Here is a 15,039-nt window from a genome sequence, read left to right as displayed (position 1 = left end):
CCTTCTCACAAAGGACACCTGCTTCTTTATTAATAGAATAGAATAGAATAGAATAGAATAGTTATCAAGATATTTAACAGTAATTTAATAAAAAGTCACAGGTGACATGGGACTTAAAAAATAAAACTCAATGAGGCAAAAGACACATTAAGAAAATTAATTCATAAATATCACTGATTTGTTTTTATTAAGGTTACGAGTGTTGGAATTAATAGATGGCCCGTGTAAAAAAATACTGGAATAATAATAATAATAATAATAATAATAATAATAATAATAATAATAATAATAATAATAATAATAATAATAATAATAATGTTTGGAGAAATTAGTCCTTTGGGGAAAACCAAATTTGCGTTTTTAGTATTATTCCAGATAAATAAGTTGTGGTTACTGTCCAGAGTGTTCCGGGGTCTCCGGGTCATCTGGTGAATCTTACATGCAGCAGCGCCATGAAAGATGGAGGAGGCCGCGGTTCGCCTCCGGGACACGACCTCCTGTTTTCCCCTCCTCTTGTCACGCGAGCTGATCCCCGCGGTTCACCCAGACCTCCTCTCTGGAAACCTCTGTTCTACTGTAGCAAAGTTTGTTTTCTCTATCGTGCACTTTTAGGGCCTAAAATCACTGTAAAGTCTTTAAATGACGCGGATTTTGGAAATTACTAAATTTAAAGCGGATGTTTTAATGACAGAACGACTTAATATTTAACTTTAAGAATTAAAACTTGTTGGGAAAAAAAATAATGAAATCATACTTTTTCACCTGCTTTTAAAATTGAACGTAACAGGGGAAAAATGCAGGTTTTCATAAACGCAATGATTGTTTTTTTCATACAAGACCAAAAACGCAGCATCAGAGTGGATAAACATGGATTATATTGTTTTTTGCTAGATTACACATTTTGACTTTAAATATATTTTTTTCTTTTAACTTTTTCATTCTGCCACAAGGAGAAACTCTGAGTCAGAATATTTTTGGTTGTTGGGGAATAAATGGAAGAAGCGTAAGTCAGTTCATGTTTCATTCTATTTTCGCTGTTTTGTCACGAGATTTTTTAATTTATTAGACACAAATAAATTGTGCAAAAGAAAAAAATATTCTTTGGAGCTGCTCCCCCAGCGCCCTGGAGCAGCAGGCCGGGTTCGGATCTGCTGGAAAACACGAGGGAGAAACCCTGCTGAGGTTTAGTCACTGCGTTTATCTGATTTTAAAAGAATGGGTTTTTTTTTTTTTTTTTTTTTTTACAATTACTTTTTGGAGAAAAAAAATATAATTTTAGGGACTAATGTATTGTCGTTTCACCCTGAGTGGGCGGGACTAGTAAAAATAGTGCCATATAACCTTTAAATTAAAACTTTAAAGTTTTCTTATCAGTGACGCAGAGTATACCTGATAAAAAAACATCTGTATTTTCACAAAAAAATAAGCAGTTTTAACACCAAACAGAACTACAATCTCAACATGAAGCAAATTTCTCTGAAGAAGAGAATTATCCACTGAGCATCAAAGCAAAACGGATAAAAATGTTGCTTTTTTAAATGTGTTTCTAGTTCAAACAGTCTCAAATAGATGAAGTTAAAAGCCACGTGTGTGAATTCTTTAGATGTTGTGTCATGAATCAAATTGTCTCATTTAATGTTCTTTCTGTATTTTGTACAGCTGTTAAAAAATAAAAAAAGAGTCCAGTTTGAAGGGGAAAAAAGGAAAAAAAAAGAAGTCTTCATCACAGTAAAGGCTGTCCTGGTTCGTGTCACCCTGAAGAGAAGCAGAGCAGAGAGATTTCAGCCAGTTTCTGTCCTGATTGGCTCAAAAGTTTCACTTTGATTCGTTGCATTTGTGCGTGAAAAAAAAAAGAGTCGTGATTATTTAGAAGAACGAGTGAAAGAAACACGAATCCAGCTGAATTCCATTAAAGCAAATAGAAAACAAAGAAAAGGGGCTGAAGAGAAGTTCATTCAGCCACAGGAAAACTTTTAAACACAAGTTGGAAAAAAGAAATAGGGGAAAAAGTCACATTGCAGCACCGATACTGTCCAGCAGAGGGCAGCAGAGAACACAGACTCCAGAAGATGACAATAATCTGTTGATAGATTAATATTATTGTTTATGCTCGTGTTATAAGGATCTTTTCAATGGGTTTATTTTTTTTTACATAACAATAAAACAATAAAATAATTCTTTAAATAGCAGAATCAGAGGTAGTGTTATTGTTTACATTTAGTCTTAAATGTTCATCAGTTATATTTTTGATAAGAAATACTGTTTACCAATACAGTATGTAATATAATAATTTATCTTCAGTAAAGAAATATATTTTAAAACATTTATTTCCATAAAAATCAACAGTATCCACGTGATAAATTAAAAACTAAATAAGATAACGACCGAAATTCAGTCCGTTTGTTTTTATTGCTGTTACACCACCCGGTCGCCACTAGATGGCAGTGTCACACCAACAGAGCTGCAGCTCTGGAACTTCTGATGTAGATATATTATATTGAAGATAATAAAAGAAGCTTTTTCATAGAAATCTGTAACAAACTGGTGATAACGGACAAAACTGATGTTTTAGTGAAACTAATGTCATTTTTTAAACGTATTTTTCTCATCATTCTTAAAGTTCTTTGTTCACACAGGATCGGCCCTCATTAGAGGCCGCACACAGACTGGCCTTTGCTCGTAATTATCCTACATGTCTATAAGATTGCATTACTGCCTTTAATATTGTTATTGCTACATGAATGACCATAATTCCATCACAGGGCCGCGTTCTGCAGGCTCACCACCCCACAGACACGCCGGTATTCAAGGAATTGAGCCAGCAAACTCTCTGGAATTCTCCTGTATATTAAAGATAACAGACTGGTGTTTCTCTGGGCTTTGGTTGTTTTGAGCTGCTGAAGTGGGAGAACAGAGGATGAACTCAGGTATTCTCTCTCCAGCTCCCAGAGCAGCGCAGCTCGTTGACATTTCCCTCCCCGTGCCGCTGGGCTAGTGCGCACGGCGCTGGATTTGCACCTGCCTGGCGTTTATCTCCTTCACCGCAGTACGCTGAAGTGCTATTAAGCCTCACCGCCATCCGAGAGCCAATCAATGGGAGGCTCATTAATAGATCATTTACTTGTAGAAAGAGGGGAAAGCGTCGTCAGTCACAGAGACAGTTCAGGCCCTTCTGGAGCAAAATAACTATTAACTGTTACCTGAAACAGAGGTGTCAACCGTAAGGTTGTTGTTTCTTTGCTTTTTTAACGCTGCAATGTGAAAGTCAGGCTGCAACCCGGAGAATAAATTGAGAAACTCTTGAGACGACCGCTCTGCGTCTACAAGCCACAACAGCAGCACGGACAGCGTACGCAGTGAAATCCTGTGCAATGAAGCTGCATCTATTGCAGCACTCTTCTATTCAATTCTATCCTAAATTTAACAGGAAGCCAGTGAAGAGAAGCTGATACTGGGCTGATGTGATCTCCCCTGCTGGTTCTCCTCAGAACTCCTGCTGCAGCTGAATACTTTTTAGGCGGCTGTTGGGCCTCGATAACAAGGAATTACAATAATCCACTCTGGAGAGAACAAATGCATGGATTCATTTCTCAGCATCGCTTTGAGTCAACATGTTCATGATTTTAGAAATATTACGCAGGTGAAAGAAGGAGGTCCTGCAGACCTGTTTAATGTGGGAGTGAAAGGATCAGTCCTGGCCAAAGGTCACTCCCAGGTTCCTCACAGTGTTACTGGGGCTTAAACCAACACCTCCGGGGTCAGATCATTTTTCTCTCTGTTTTATCTGAATCTAGGAACAGAAAATTACGACTCACCCAGGTTTTAATGTCTTTAAGACAAACTTCTAGTTTGACAAGTACGTGTGTGTGTCATCTGCATAACGACAGAGTCCTCTCTGTTGAAGTGACTTTCACTCACTGTAATTTGCATTTAATGCACTTTCCCTTCCATTTGCTGGGTTGCCAGGCCTGAATCCTGAAACGGAACAGGAACCAGCTAAGGAAGACACACGAGGCTGCTCAGACCTGCATCTCGAAGAAGAGTCCATGTCCAATTATGTGCGGCCAGCTGGCACCGCGTCTCGCACAGGTCTGAGGACGAGGCTGTGTCCACATCTGAGCATGATGTACGGCTTAATTCATTACGAGGAGAGCGAGAGAGAAAAGACTCCTCTGCATGCAAAAAGCAAGCCTCTTCTCTCCACGGCCTATCAAATCAAATTAGTCCTTCAGAGCAGCTCCGATGTGGAAGATCGCTTGTCACGAGGTTCTTGTGCTGAGAGAGGGAAAAAAAAAAAAAGGAAGAAATAATTGCATGAGGCTATTTCTTATAAAAGAGAGGAAAAAAAAACTTGCATCTTAATGCAAATTAGTGTTACTGAGCTTTCACATCAGCTGGATTTTCAGGAATCGGTGTGCGGGTGGCATTTCCTGACAGTCCGGTTGGATTCCGTCGTTTGCATCGCCTCCGGCTGCGTTTTGTTCTCCTAAGCTGCCCAAGCAACGCTTCGGTCTCCAACGCAAAAAAACAAACATCTAATTTAACAACAAGCGGACGCGTTAACACACACACAGCGGAGCAGAACACACACTGCAGCCTCACCAGCCTGGTTACAAAACCACTGTTTTGCAGCCAGGTTTGTGTCAAAAACTTCCTGAATTTGACGGGAGATTTTTCTGACTTATTAATGGAGGAATTGTTTGCATTAATGCTATTTTTCTGAAGTATCTCAGTCCAGACGTTTGGATTCCAGCTCACATTTTGCCACCTTTCTTCACTTCTCTGTTTGCGGCGGATCTGAACGCTCGTCACAGTCGATCCAGGCGTTCCACACTCCCGATCTTCGGGGAGCGAAGAGACACGGAGGCTTTTACCACCTCGCCGGCGTCCCAGACGGCCCGGCTCCACCGGAGAGCAGGAGGGCCACAGGTGGCGGCCGCACACCTGAAACTTCATAATCACATCTCGCCGCTGGTTTCCCCTCTGACTGCAGCACCTGGGACCGTGTGTGTGTGTGTGTGTGTGTGTGTGTGTGTGTGTGTGTGTGTGTGTGTGTGTGTGTGTGTGTGTGTTGGCATGCAGGACACTCATCCAAATTAAAGAGCAGACATTGAGATGTTTTTCCTCCTGAAACATTTCCGATTTGTCCGTCCGTAATTTAGCCGATGCTGAGTCAGCACTTGTCGTACGGCGATGATTTGGCCTCATTTGCAATTTAAGTCTGCAAACCGTCCCCAGCGACGGTTCGGTTTAGAGCATGAAACTGAGGTTTAATCAGATTTCTCAGGTGTTTTACTCGCCGCGTCCTCGCCAGGCGCTGCTAAATAATGTAGCGGAGCCCTGCTATCCTCACCCCGGCTGTGTGAGGGCGGGCTGTTTATTATACATGAGCTCAAGAAATCCAGGTTTTTCTTTAGAGAGGCGCTGACATTGTGGATGAATCGTAGGCAGAACCCGCTGATCTCAGCTTCAAGCGCAGCGGGTCAAAAATCTCGTCTCCCTTTAACAACCATCCTTTCTTTTTAGTCAAACAGCCCCGAGCTCCTGATCTGACCTCTCCAGACGACCTCCGACCTCTCGTTGTCGCCGTGACGGATTGTGGCTAATCAGCCGCGGCGGCTAAAGGACCTTCGGTTTATCGACTCGGAACGCAGCACAGTCATTGGCTGACATGGACGATGACAGGAACCACCGAGCCGCCATTAGCAGGCGCACTGATCAGACTGATGAAGACGATTCATTCCAGAGAAGAGGAGGAGGAGGAGGAGGAGGAGGAGGAGACACGCTGAATCACATTTTCCAAGGAAGTCTGGGAGATTGAGAGAAATATCTTTCTTTTTATGTAACGTGATTATCATCCCGTCCAGCTGATGCATTATGGGAGTCAAAGCCGCCGAGCAGCAGGTCCCGTCGAGGCTGCCGATGAGGAAAAACACATTTTAGTTCGTCTTCTGTAAGTTTATCAAAAGCAGAGAAGTGTGATTGAGCGACAGTGTCGTCACCTGCCGGGCTGCTCGCTGTGTTCAGCAAGAGTGTTGGAAAGAATTGAAATAATCTCAGCCCAACACATTTTGGATTGAAGCGAGCGCCTAAAATAGAGCTTTGCCTCACTTCTGCCTTCCCACAACTTTCCAGTGGGAGGTGAGGAAACGTATGCACGGTTCTAAAGAGCCGCACGGTTAACCTAAAGGTTTATTTCTGCCGGAGCTGCTCTGGAAACAAGACAATTCATTACAGTATTCCTGTCCTTTTAATCACATTTGAATTTCATGTTGATTAGAATCACTTATCACTATTTAAATGCATTAATGCTGATTTAATAAACTTAGACGCACAGTTCTGTTCATTAAATCAGTGATCAGGATCTTCATGTGTCTTTGTGGTGGGAGTGTTCTGCTCCTGGATCACCTGGAGTAACCAGCATGGCTCATGCTCCACGCTGTCAGATCATCCGGGTCACTGTCACCAGCTCACGATTACGGAATTCATTCGCCTCTCTGGCTCCGTCTGCTGAGTTTCAGCCGTTTCTTGTGAGTAATTAAGGCGCGACCTCCTCCGGGGTTTTCACCATGCCTCCATTAACCAGGCGGCCGATGCTTTCCATATGTACACACACGCTCGGGGAGCCGCCGCCGCTTTCATGGGAGTCCTCCTGCAAATTGAAACTGATGTTGTGATTATTCTTTGAAGCGTATTTAGAAAAAAGACACAACAGGAAGGCTCATGATATAATTATCACCTGATTTGACAAGATTTTTATGGTTAATGAGGGCAAATCCTAACCTGTAGCCTGTTGTTGCTTTCAGATACTTTATATACAGTGTAGAAATAAACTGGTTGTAAAAAGGGAGCTTCTCTCATCACTACCAGCCTGCAGAGTGACTGAAGAATGTTAACTCACAATACTGAGAGATGTGCAGAAATGCAGGACGGGATCTCCGAATGCTCAACAAGACCTGGCACGAACCCCGGGACTGAAACCGACGGACAGGTCATGACAAACCCACAACGCTCTCATTCAGGAGGGAATATATTCACCTTCTGCTCTTCTAACAGAAACACGACGTGTTGGTTAGTTTTCCTGCCGCAGCAGGAGGGGAATCACAAAGGCCGCAGACGGAAATCCACGGTGGATGTGACTTTATTTCTATTATGCAGCTAAAAGTGTAAAAACAAAATTCAATTTCCTCAAGTAAGAAGGAGGAGAGACGTAAGTAATCTCCAGGGAACATTTGAATTGCATGAGCAAAAAAAAAACAGAAAAGACCACATCATTAATTACTTGTAATCAAATATTAATGTCGATATATTTGCAAAAAAGGAGTACAGAGTTGCGCCGAACAGATTTTTCCTTTTCATCTTGAGCAGTAAAGCACAATAACACACCGACCATTAGAAACATTTGCGCCTCCTGAGCGAGACGCCGCCCAGCTTCTCCTGTGTGAAAGTTTGAGGCTCTCTGAAGATTAATTAGTGCTCAGAATAGGAAAGTGATGCCTCCTCTCTGCAATCAATCGATTCGAGCCGCGTGTTTCTGTTTCTGGCTCTGTGATATTTAAATAAAGACGAAGACTTCCTCTTTAGAGCTGCACTCAGCCCTCTGCATTAGAGGCTTTTGGAGCATAAAGCTAAAATATCGACTTCAACAGAAGCAGATCTGATCCATTTCCTTGTTTTGGTGTAATCCTCTGCCTCCATCAAGTAAAAAATCCACTCGCTAGTTTGCGTCCGAGCTTCCGCCTCGTTACGCCGCGGCTTCATTAGCAAGACCATCTCTGCTGGAAAATGTAGACGTTTGAACTTCAGTTTCTCCGAGAGCTTCGGTTTAATAAAGTTTAAAAAGTTGAAGTTTGGCTTGTTTTTGATCAGCACCGCAATTTTATAAACAAAGTCTGGAGCTGGAGTGAATCCGTCAGCTTCCACTGAATATCAGTCAGTCTTCAGCTTCTTCCCAAACAGACCATTAATCACTCCTGCCTCTGAATATTATTTATTAAAAACCTGAACCTCAGAGCCGGCGCTTGTCGCTTACATGACTTATTTCCCTGAACCATTATGTTTCCAGTCCTTCGTCTCTGGTTTCTTTTTCCATCACCCAGAAGGATTTGTGTTAAACCGCGGTTCCAGGCAGGCGGAGGTTGTAAACAGTAACCAGGGTGTCTGAGCGTGGGTCCTTCTCCTGCCTTGACGTCACGGCCTCGTGCTGTAGGTGGGGGTGTGAAGCGCTTTTTTTTTTATTAGGGAACATGCAGATAAAAACACAAGGGCAACGGCATGAATCAAGAACTTTTAATTCCCTCCTCTCTATTAGAGAGATGAACAGTCGTCAATGGGAGGAATTCACACCGAACAAACGGCTCTTTGAAGGAGGTCAAGTGAACAATAACACCTAAAAATAACAAACTGGCCTCGAAAAAATTACTTATGGAGAGAATTATTAGGCTTCTCAAAGACAGACGTTATTTAGTCAAACGCTTTTCAAACATAATGATACAAATAAATAATGATCACTGATTGGAATTAGAGAATATATCATTTTATTGAACATCTTTCCGTACATGTTGGAGACAAATCCTTTTAACAGACAGGGAGGAAGCACAGGTCATGAAATTAGCTACTTCTCTTAAGAAATGTGCAAGAAAATAACTGGATTGGAGCCTTTTATGGGCCATTTTTGGCCCACGGGCCTTATATTGGACACCTCTGGTATGAAACATTTTTCAGTGAAAGATAAATGAGTGATGGAGGAGCAGCTCTGGACGGTCGCATCTCGCAGTCTCTTCACAACGAAAACAAACGTCTAGAAACACTGTTTCACAAGTTTTGAGTGGATTATGAGCGACTGACTCTGGTAATGGAGAGCAACGCTCAGTTGATTTCCCAGAAGGCCCGGCCCGCAATACTCCGCCTGATATTCAATTTGAGGGGGTGGAGCGGCGCTTCGAGCGGCGACGACTGGATGAGGCGCGAAGCACTCTATTAGCGTCCGACTCCCGGCCCTGCCCGGGGTCGAGGCCGCCATTAATGAGAACCGGCAAAAAAAACTGCTGGATCAATAACCTCCCCGTAATCCCAGCAGATTCGGCTCCTCCTCCGTCTCCCAAACTCATTTGCAATTTGTTTGCTCACATTTGAATGAGGAAATTAAAAAAAAAACAGAGAGGCGTCGACAGATAGCGCTCAACGAGGAGCGTTCCAGTTGATCTGAAGTCAACCGCCGAGAGGAATCTGAAGCCGAGGCGCTCCTCTTCTTCGCTTTCGGTTAAATTTCTAATGCTGGTTTCGTATTAAAGTGCCGTTGTTGCTCCTCGGACCGGCCGTCCCCCTGCTGGCTCTGAGTGGGACGCCGGAGCCAAGGCGTTCGGCCTGCGGGTGCCGGAACGAACCCTTGCGATGAAATGGCGAAGCGCTGCGTGGCGGCCGCCGCTCACTCGGTGACTCAGTCCGCTGAGGGGGATCGGGCCCGGCGCTGTGCGTGGGCGGCGGAGAGAAGAGGGGCACTCAGCGCGGCTCAAACACAAAATCCTTTGTGATGGAAACATTCTGACACGGGAGTAAATGTGATCGCGCGCAGAAAGTGGGCACTCTGGATAAAGATCCTTGCTTCTCTCCGTGACTCATCGCCCCTGACGGCATTATTCAGAGAGCAGATCGACCACACACACAAAACTAAACAATACCGGCAACAAAAACAATCATTAAATTGAAGAAATAGTAAAAAAAAAAAAAAAAAAAAATGCAATTGAGAAACTTCATTAAAGAACAACAAAATCAAAATCCAGCTAATGACTCTGAAGTGTCCGGCAGGAGCCTGATTTCCAAAATATCTGCGCGTCTGCTAGACGGATGCAGAGAGAAACCTGAGAGGAGACTGGAGGCGAGGAGAGAGGGCCTGGGTGGAAATATCTGTGTGGAGGAGTGGAGGGAGGCCGGTCTGAGAGCGCACAGACTCCACAACAACTCCAGCACAACACTGACTACATGAGCTCCATCAGCTCCGCCGAGATTCAGAATTTAAAGATTAAAAACAAAACAACTGATATTCACAGATCCGAGAGTAAAATCCCTCATGGAAAGATTACGAAGGAGCCAAAAGCAAATGAGGGCTGTTGACAACTCTCCCCTTAGAGAAAATTACATCAATAATAAAACATCAGCAAGATAAATTCCATCAAATATTGAACCGGTTCATCAGCTTCCTATCAGGACTTCTCACACATCGCTGCTCTCCAGACGGGGGCAGATCGCGGCCAAACCAGAGCCTCGATCCCCAAACAGTGGGTTTGTTTAGTTCTTGTTATCTGTTGTTACAAAAGGAAAATACAAAGGATGTTATGGGAAAAATGCAGCATGAATTTCATTTGTATTGATGGCAGAATAATCATTGTGGACATGCATCCAGTGTGGACGGATTCCAGCTGATTTTAAGCAACTGCTAGTTTGCCGTGGAATTGTTGATTGGACTAAAGAATATAGTGGAAAAAGACATTTTGAGACAAGGCTCTTAAAGTGACCATGCAGAAGAAGTGAGCATACGAAGATGAGTAGCTTTTACTGCATCACATGAGTCAAATGAAGACGTTTCCACTGCAATCTATAAGTGAGAATGTTAAATGCTGCAGACGCCGTTAAAGGTGAGTTCATCAAGGATTCTGATGAAAAGAGCAGAACTGAAGACGTCTCACTGATAATGAATAAGAAATTCACAAACTACTGTCATTCACATCTTCACTTTTCCTTAAAGTCACTTTTTAATGCGTTCAGCTATCCATGTGCCGTTAGTCTGAATTTTCGCACCAAGACCCCGAAACTCGGAGGAACACTGCAGAGGACACGGTCTCACTGCGGCCACGGAAAACAAAGCCTCCGTCTGGACCGCTTCTTGTCTTTCTCGTCACTTAGTCACCAGTTGACACTGACTGTCGAGCGAGTACCACTGGGATCAGACGCAGAAGACGGTCCAAGTTTTAAAAACGAGATTTGATAGAGATTTAATTCTCCAGGTCGGTAAACTCGGTCATTTTAGCAGTACTTCCTGAGAGTTCTGTGGTGCAGTGAGAGGGTTTTGGTTTCATACACGGCCTGAGATGATTCTCCGACTCTCAGAAATGTCACAATTGTCATCTCGCTACATCACACACTGTGATGGCAGCGACAGCCTGTAGAAACGCAGTGAAAACCACCATGAAGATCAAAGCTACGGCAGCGACGCTTCAGAGAAATGGGGGAAATCTTGGGTCCACTCTGCTTCCATATGGAGCTTTTTGTTAATGTCACTGCAGTACCTGCTCCATTCTGAGTTCTCTACATTTATTTATACCTGGAGAGCGCTCGTGTGATGTGGAGGACATAAAGGATAAACTGCAGACCCAGTTTCATCTTTAGTGAGTGGGACAGGAAAAATAGCGCCACAATAACCTTAAAAGTGATTTTTTTTTTTCTCTTCATATTTGTGGAGCATACATTATAAAAATATCTGTATTTTCACAAAACCAAACTATCACAATAAAAAAAATGACGACAATCTCAGTGAAATCTCCATAAAACTCCACCTGCAGCTGCTGCTTTCTGCAGGTTTTTCCAGACTCAGCCTGACAGCACGGCTCTGAGGCTAACGCTAGCTAGCTAGCTCGCGCTCACAGCAGCATCGGGACATATCTCAGCAAGAGTCTCAGTGTTGTGTTCACTACGTACATAAAATTTTATTGTGTTTGAAAGACAGAAATATGTTTTCATTAAATGCTTGTCTTACCTTTGAAACCTCGATGCCTTTAAATTTTTCAGGAGTTTTCAGGAGTGAGTGCAGCGTCGTTAAATATGAAGCAGCTCTCCTGGATTGAATGCATAATTTAGATGAATAATCCCACTGTCAGATGATTATGAGATGTTATGACAGGAAAGCAGAGAATATCAGGTGTGAGAGGGAGGTGAGGCCGGCGGGCTGGACGGGACGGAGACGGGCGTCCGGAGTGACGGAGGCGTCCCAGCATGCCCTTCATGTGGAACAAGGATCGGTGTCAATCCAACCAGGGTGTTGAGAACTTTCTTCATTCTGATCAGGCTTTCATTATGATCACGTGTCCATGTAAACACAGCTATTACCATCTGGGTTCGCCTTCAATCCTGCAGCTGATGAAGCATGAGGAGCTGATGGCGGCCATCCTCTTCCTCACCTCTGGACCGCACAGCTCACTGCTTACTGCCGCGCCGAAGCTTTAATGGCACTAGCTGCTCCTTCCTGACCTCAGTTACATAAAACCTCACTAAAAGCCTCCACTTGGTAATTAATTTCTCCCCTTAAGTTATGTTTTTTGCGGTTTGAGGCCCTTTTAACAGAGGTAAAAGTACGATTTTCCACAGCTCCCCCTCCATCCTTGCTTTGAAGAGAAATGAAACCGATCTGGAGTGAAGGTCAAAGTGCGTCCTTGACAGAGAGTCAGTCCATCACTGGGCCGACGCGCCGTGTGACAGTACCTGATTAACCTGGCATTTATGTCTCTGGACCGTGTGACAGTTAACAACTTGCACATCCACAGGGAGAACATGCAAACATGCATGGAAAGACCTCAGAGCTGGGACTTCAGGGACTTTTTACAGCGAAATCCAGAAATAAAACCAAAGTTGGCAGCAAATTCCAAATAAAGCTCTGCACAAAATCCATCTTAGCTTCAGAGGGGAAATAAATATAAATATTCTTCACTTGATGGACCTTCAGAAGTGCTGCATGATGGCAGAAGATGTAATCTATTGGCAGATTCATCAAATCAGTTCAAAATCTTAACATGTGAAATAAAAGTCAAGCCAGAGTCAAAGAGTCAAAGATTACACCCCGGTTTTTTACCTGAGGGGACGGATTCAGGGACACTTCCTGCAGTTTGGACAGAATCTTCTCTCTCTGGACCTCAGGGTCGACGACTAGAACTTCAGTTTTGGTTTAGTTTGATGTCTTAAAATACAGTTAAGAAGTGCACCAGTTGGCTTTGTATCATCAGGAGACACAGAGAGGTACAGCTGTGTATCATCGGCGTAGAGGTGAACACTAAGCTCATGTCTCCAAGAACGAGAGGTTAAAAAGCACTGGACCCAAGATGGAACCCTGAGGAACGCCACACGAGACCCTGTAGACCCTGGAGGAGAAAGACTCGAAAACCTGATCAAGAGTCTCAGCTTCACTGTAAACACACTTCAGTCCGTGTGGAAGCAGAAACACACACGAGCATCTCGGCTGTCGGGGGATTGCTGTGGATGAACTTCATCTGCTGATGTCTCCTGCTGCTCGGGGGCGTTCTATAAAATAAAACATGTTTATGAATGAGACGCTTCGTCTCTCTGCGGATTCTCACTTTGGATCTGTTGACGCCGCCGGGCTAAAGGTCCAGAACCCATGATTGTATATTGCTTATACTTTATTTACCTGCTTTTTAACGGGACTTCCTTTTTTCTGTTATCGTACTTGTTTCCCGTTGTCAAATCACTAAACGCAGCTCATAAAACAGTCATTTTCTGAGACGATGAAGGACATCCGGTCCTCATTTTCCCCTCACACACACATCCTGTCAGTAATTATCACCAAACTCACACTGTCTGAGGGATTCCAGTTCCAGGCAATAATTATCATTCGGAGCTATATTTGATTAAATACTAAAGGTCTCTGCGCGCTATTGCCGTCACCATGGAAAAGTCATTATATATCGTAACCTGCGATGTATAACTGGAAGCCAGCGGCGCTAACTGGTTCTGTAAATGGACTTGTGATGCAGAAGAGTCAATAACAGCTCCAGTGTTTGCTTTCAGGCTCTGCTTCAGGCCAGATAATCACACTGCTGCGAACAACACAGTGAGAGCGAGGGGGGGCGTCGCAGCGTCGGAGCGTCTGCGTCTCTCTAGCCTCTTCCTCATTAGCATAACGTAATGAAAAGTACAGTTTGAATGAGGAGTAAATTACTTTTTAGCGCAGTGAGGTTTAGATTCCCGTGTCGAACGCGGACGGTTACAGTCACTGCTGCGGCCACGCTTTAGTCACTACAGTGCAAACATTTGCATTTCATTTTGTGTAATCCTGATGCAAAGTCCTGTTTAATATGCAATTAGCGTCAGGGTAATACGAGGTCTTAATAATGGCAGTGCATAACACACACACACACACACAATGTATTTTGCATTTAATTAATGAAAATGCATATCTTTGTATTATTTTATAATAACTCAGGGCATCAAGCTTATTTTAATTCAGTCCAATTTGATCTTGAGTGTAAAATAGAGCCATAATAACCTTTATTTAAACTTTAGAGTTGTTCTTTGTTGTGTTGCAGAGTATATGTGATAAAAAAAAAAGGTCTATATTTCCACAAAACCAAACAATTGCAACCAAGAATATGATGACATGAGAACGACGGCGTTAAGTATCTTTAAAGAGAGCATTGTTAATAGAACTGATTGTGAGCTCCTAATTTCATCTGAGAGTCTTAAAACATCCGTAAATAAACTGGAGGCCATCTTTCAATCTTCAAAAAAATTCTTTGAATCGGAGCAGAAAAAAATGTTGGTGAACTTGTGCTTTTCAAACTCGGTGAACATTTTGGGTGAATTCACATCTCTGAAGGACTGAGCCGCCAGACAGCCTTGTAAGGAAGGCTGCGCTCTGGAAATCTCATCATCTCTGGCCTGATTTTCGCACCGCTGGAGTCTGAAGTGTGGCAGAAAACTGCCACCAGTCAGGTGTGGAAGCGCGGCGTCCAGAAGGCTTCATCACATTTCCAGCGTTTAACGACGACAACATATTACCGAAAACGGGAAAATGTGCAGCTGAAAAGCCGCTGAGGACAAGTTGTGATGCTAATTATGCAATTATGTTGATTTTATTATAAAATATGTTACAGTGATATTTATAAAATTCTCTGTGACGCGGCCGTGGTGTTCATGTGAAACAGCAGCGTTTCTGTCGTCTGCACCGAGACGATGGCGTTTCCCCAAAACTGTGTTTTCCTTTGATTCCATGGCATCAGAGTCGTAGGATTTCAAAAAAGTTTCACCTTAGGA

Source organism: Salarias fasciatus, chromosome 3, assembly GCF_902148845.1.
Source record: "Salarias fasciatus chromosome 3, fSalaFa1.1, whole genome shotgun sequence".
NCBI lineage: Eukaryota > Metazoa > Chordata > Actinopteri > Blenniiformes > Blenniidae > Salarias > Salarias fasciatus.
This window is presented reverse-complemented; position numbering follows the sequence as displayed.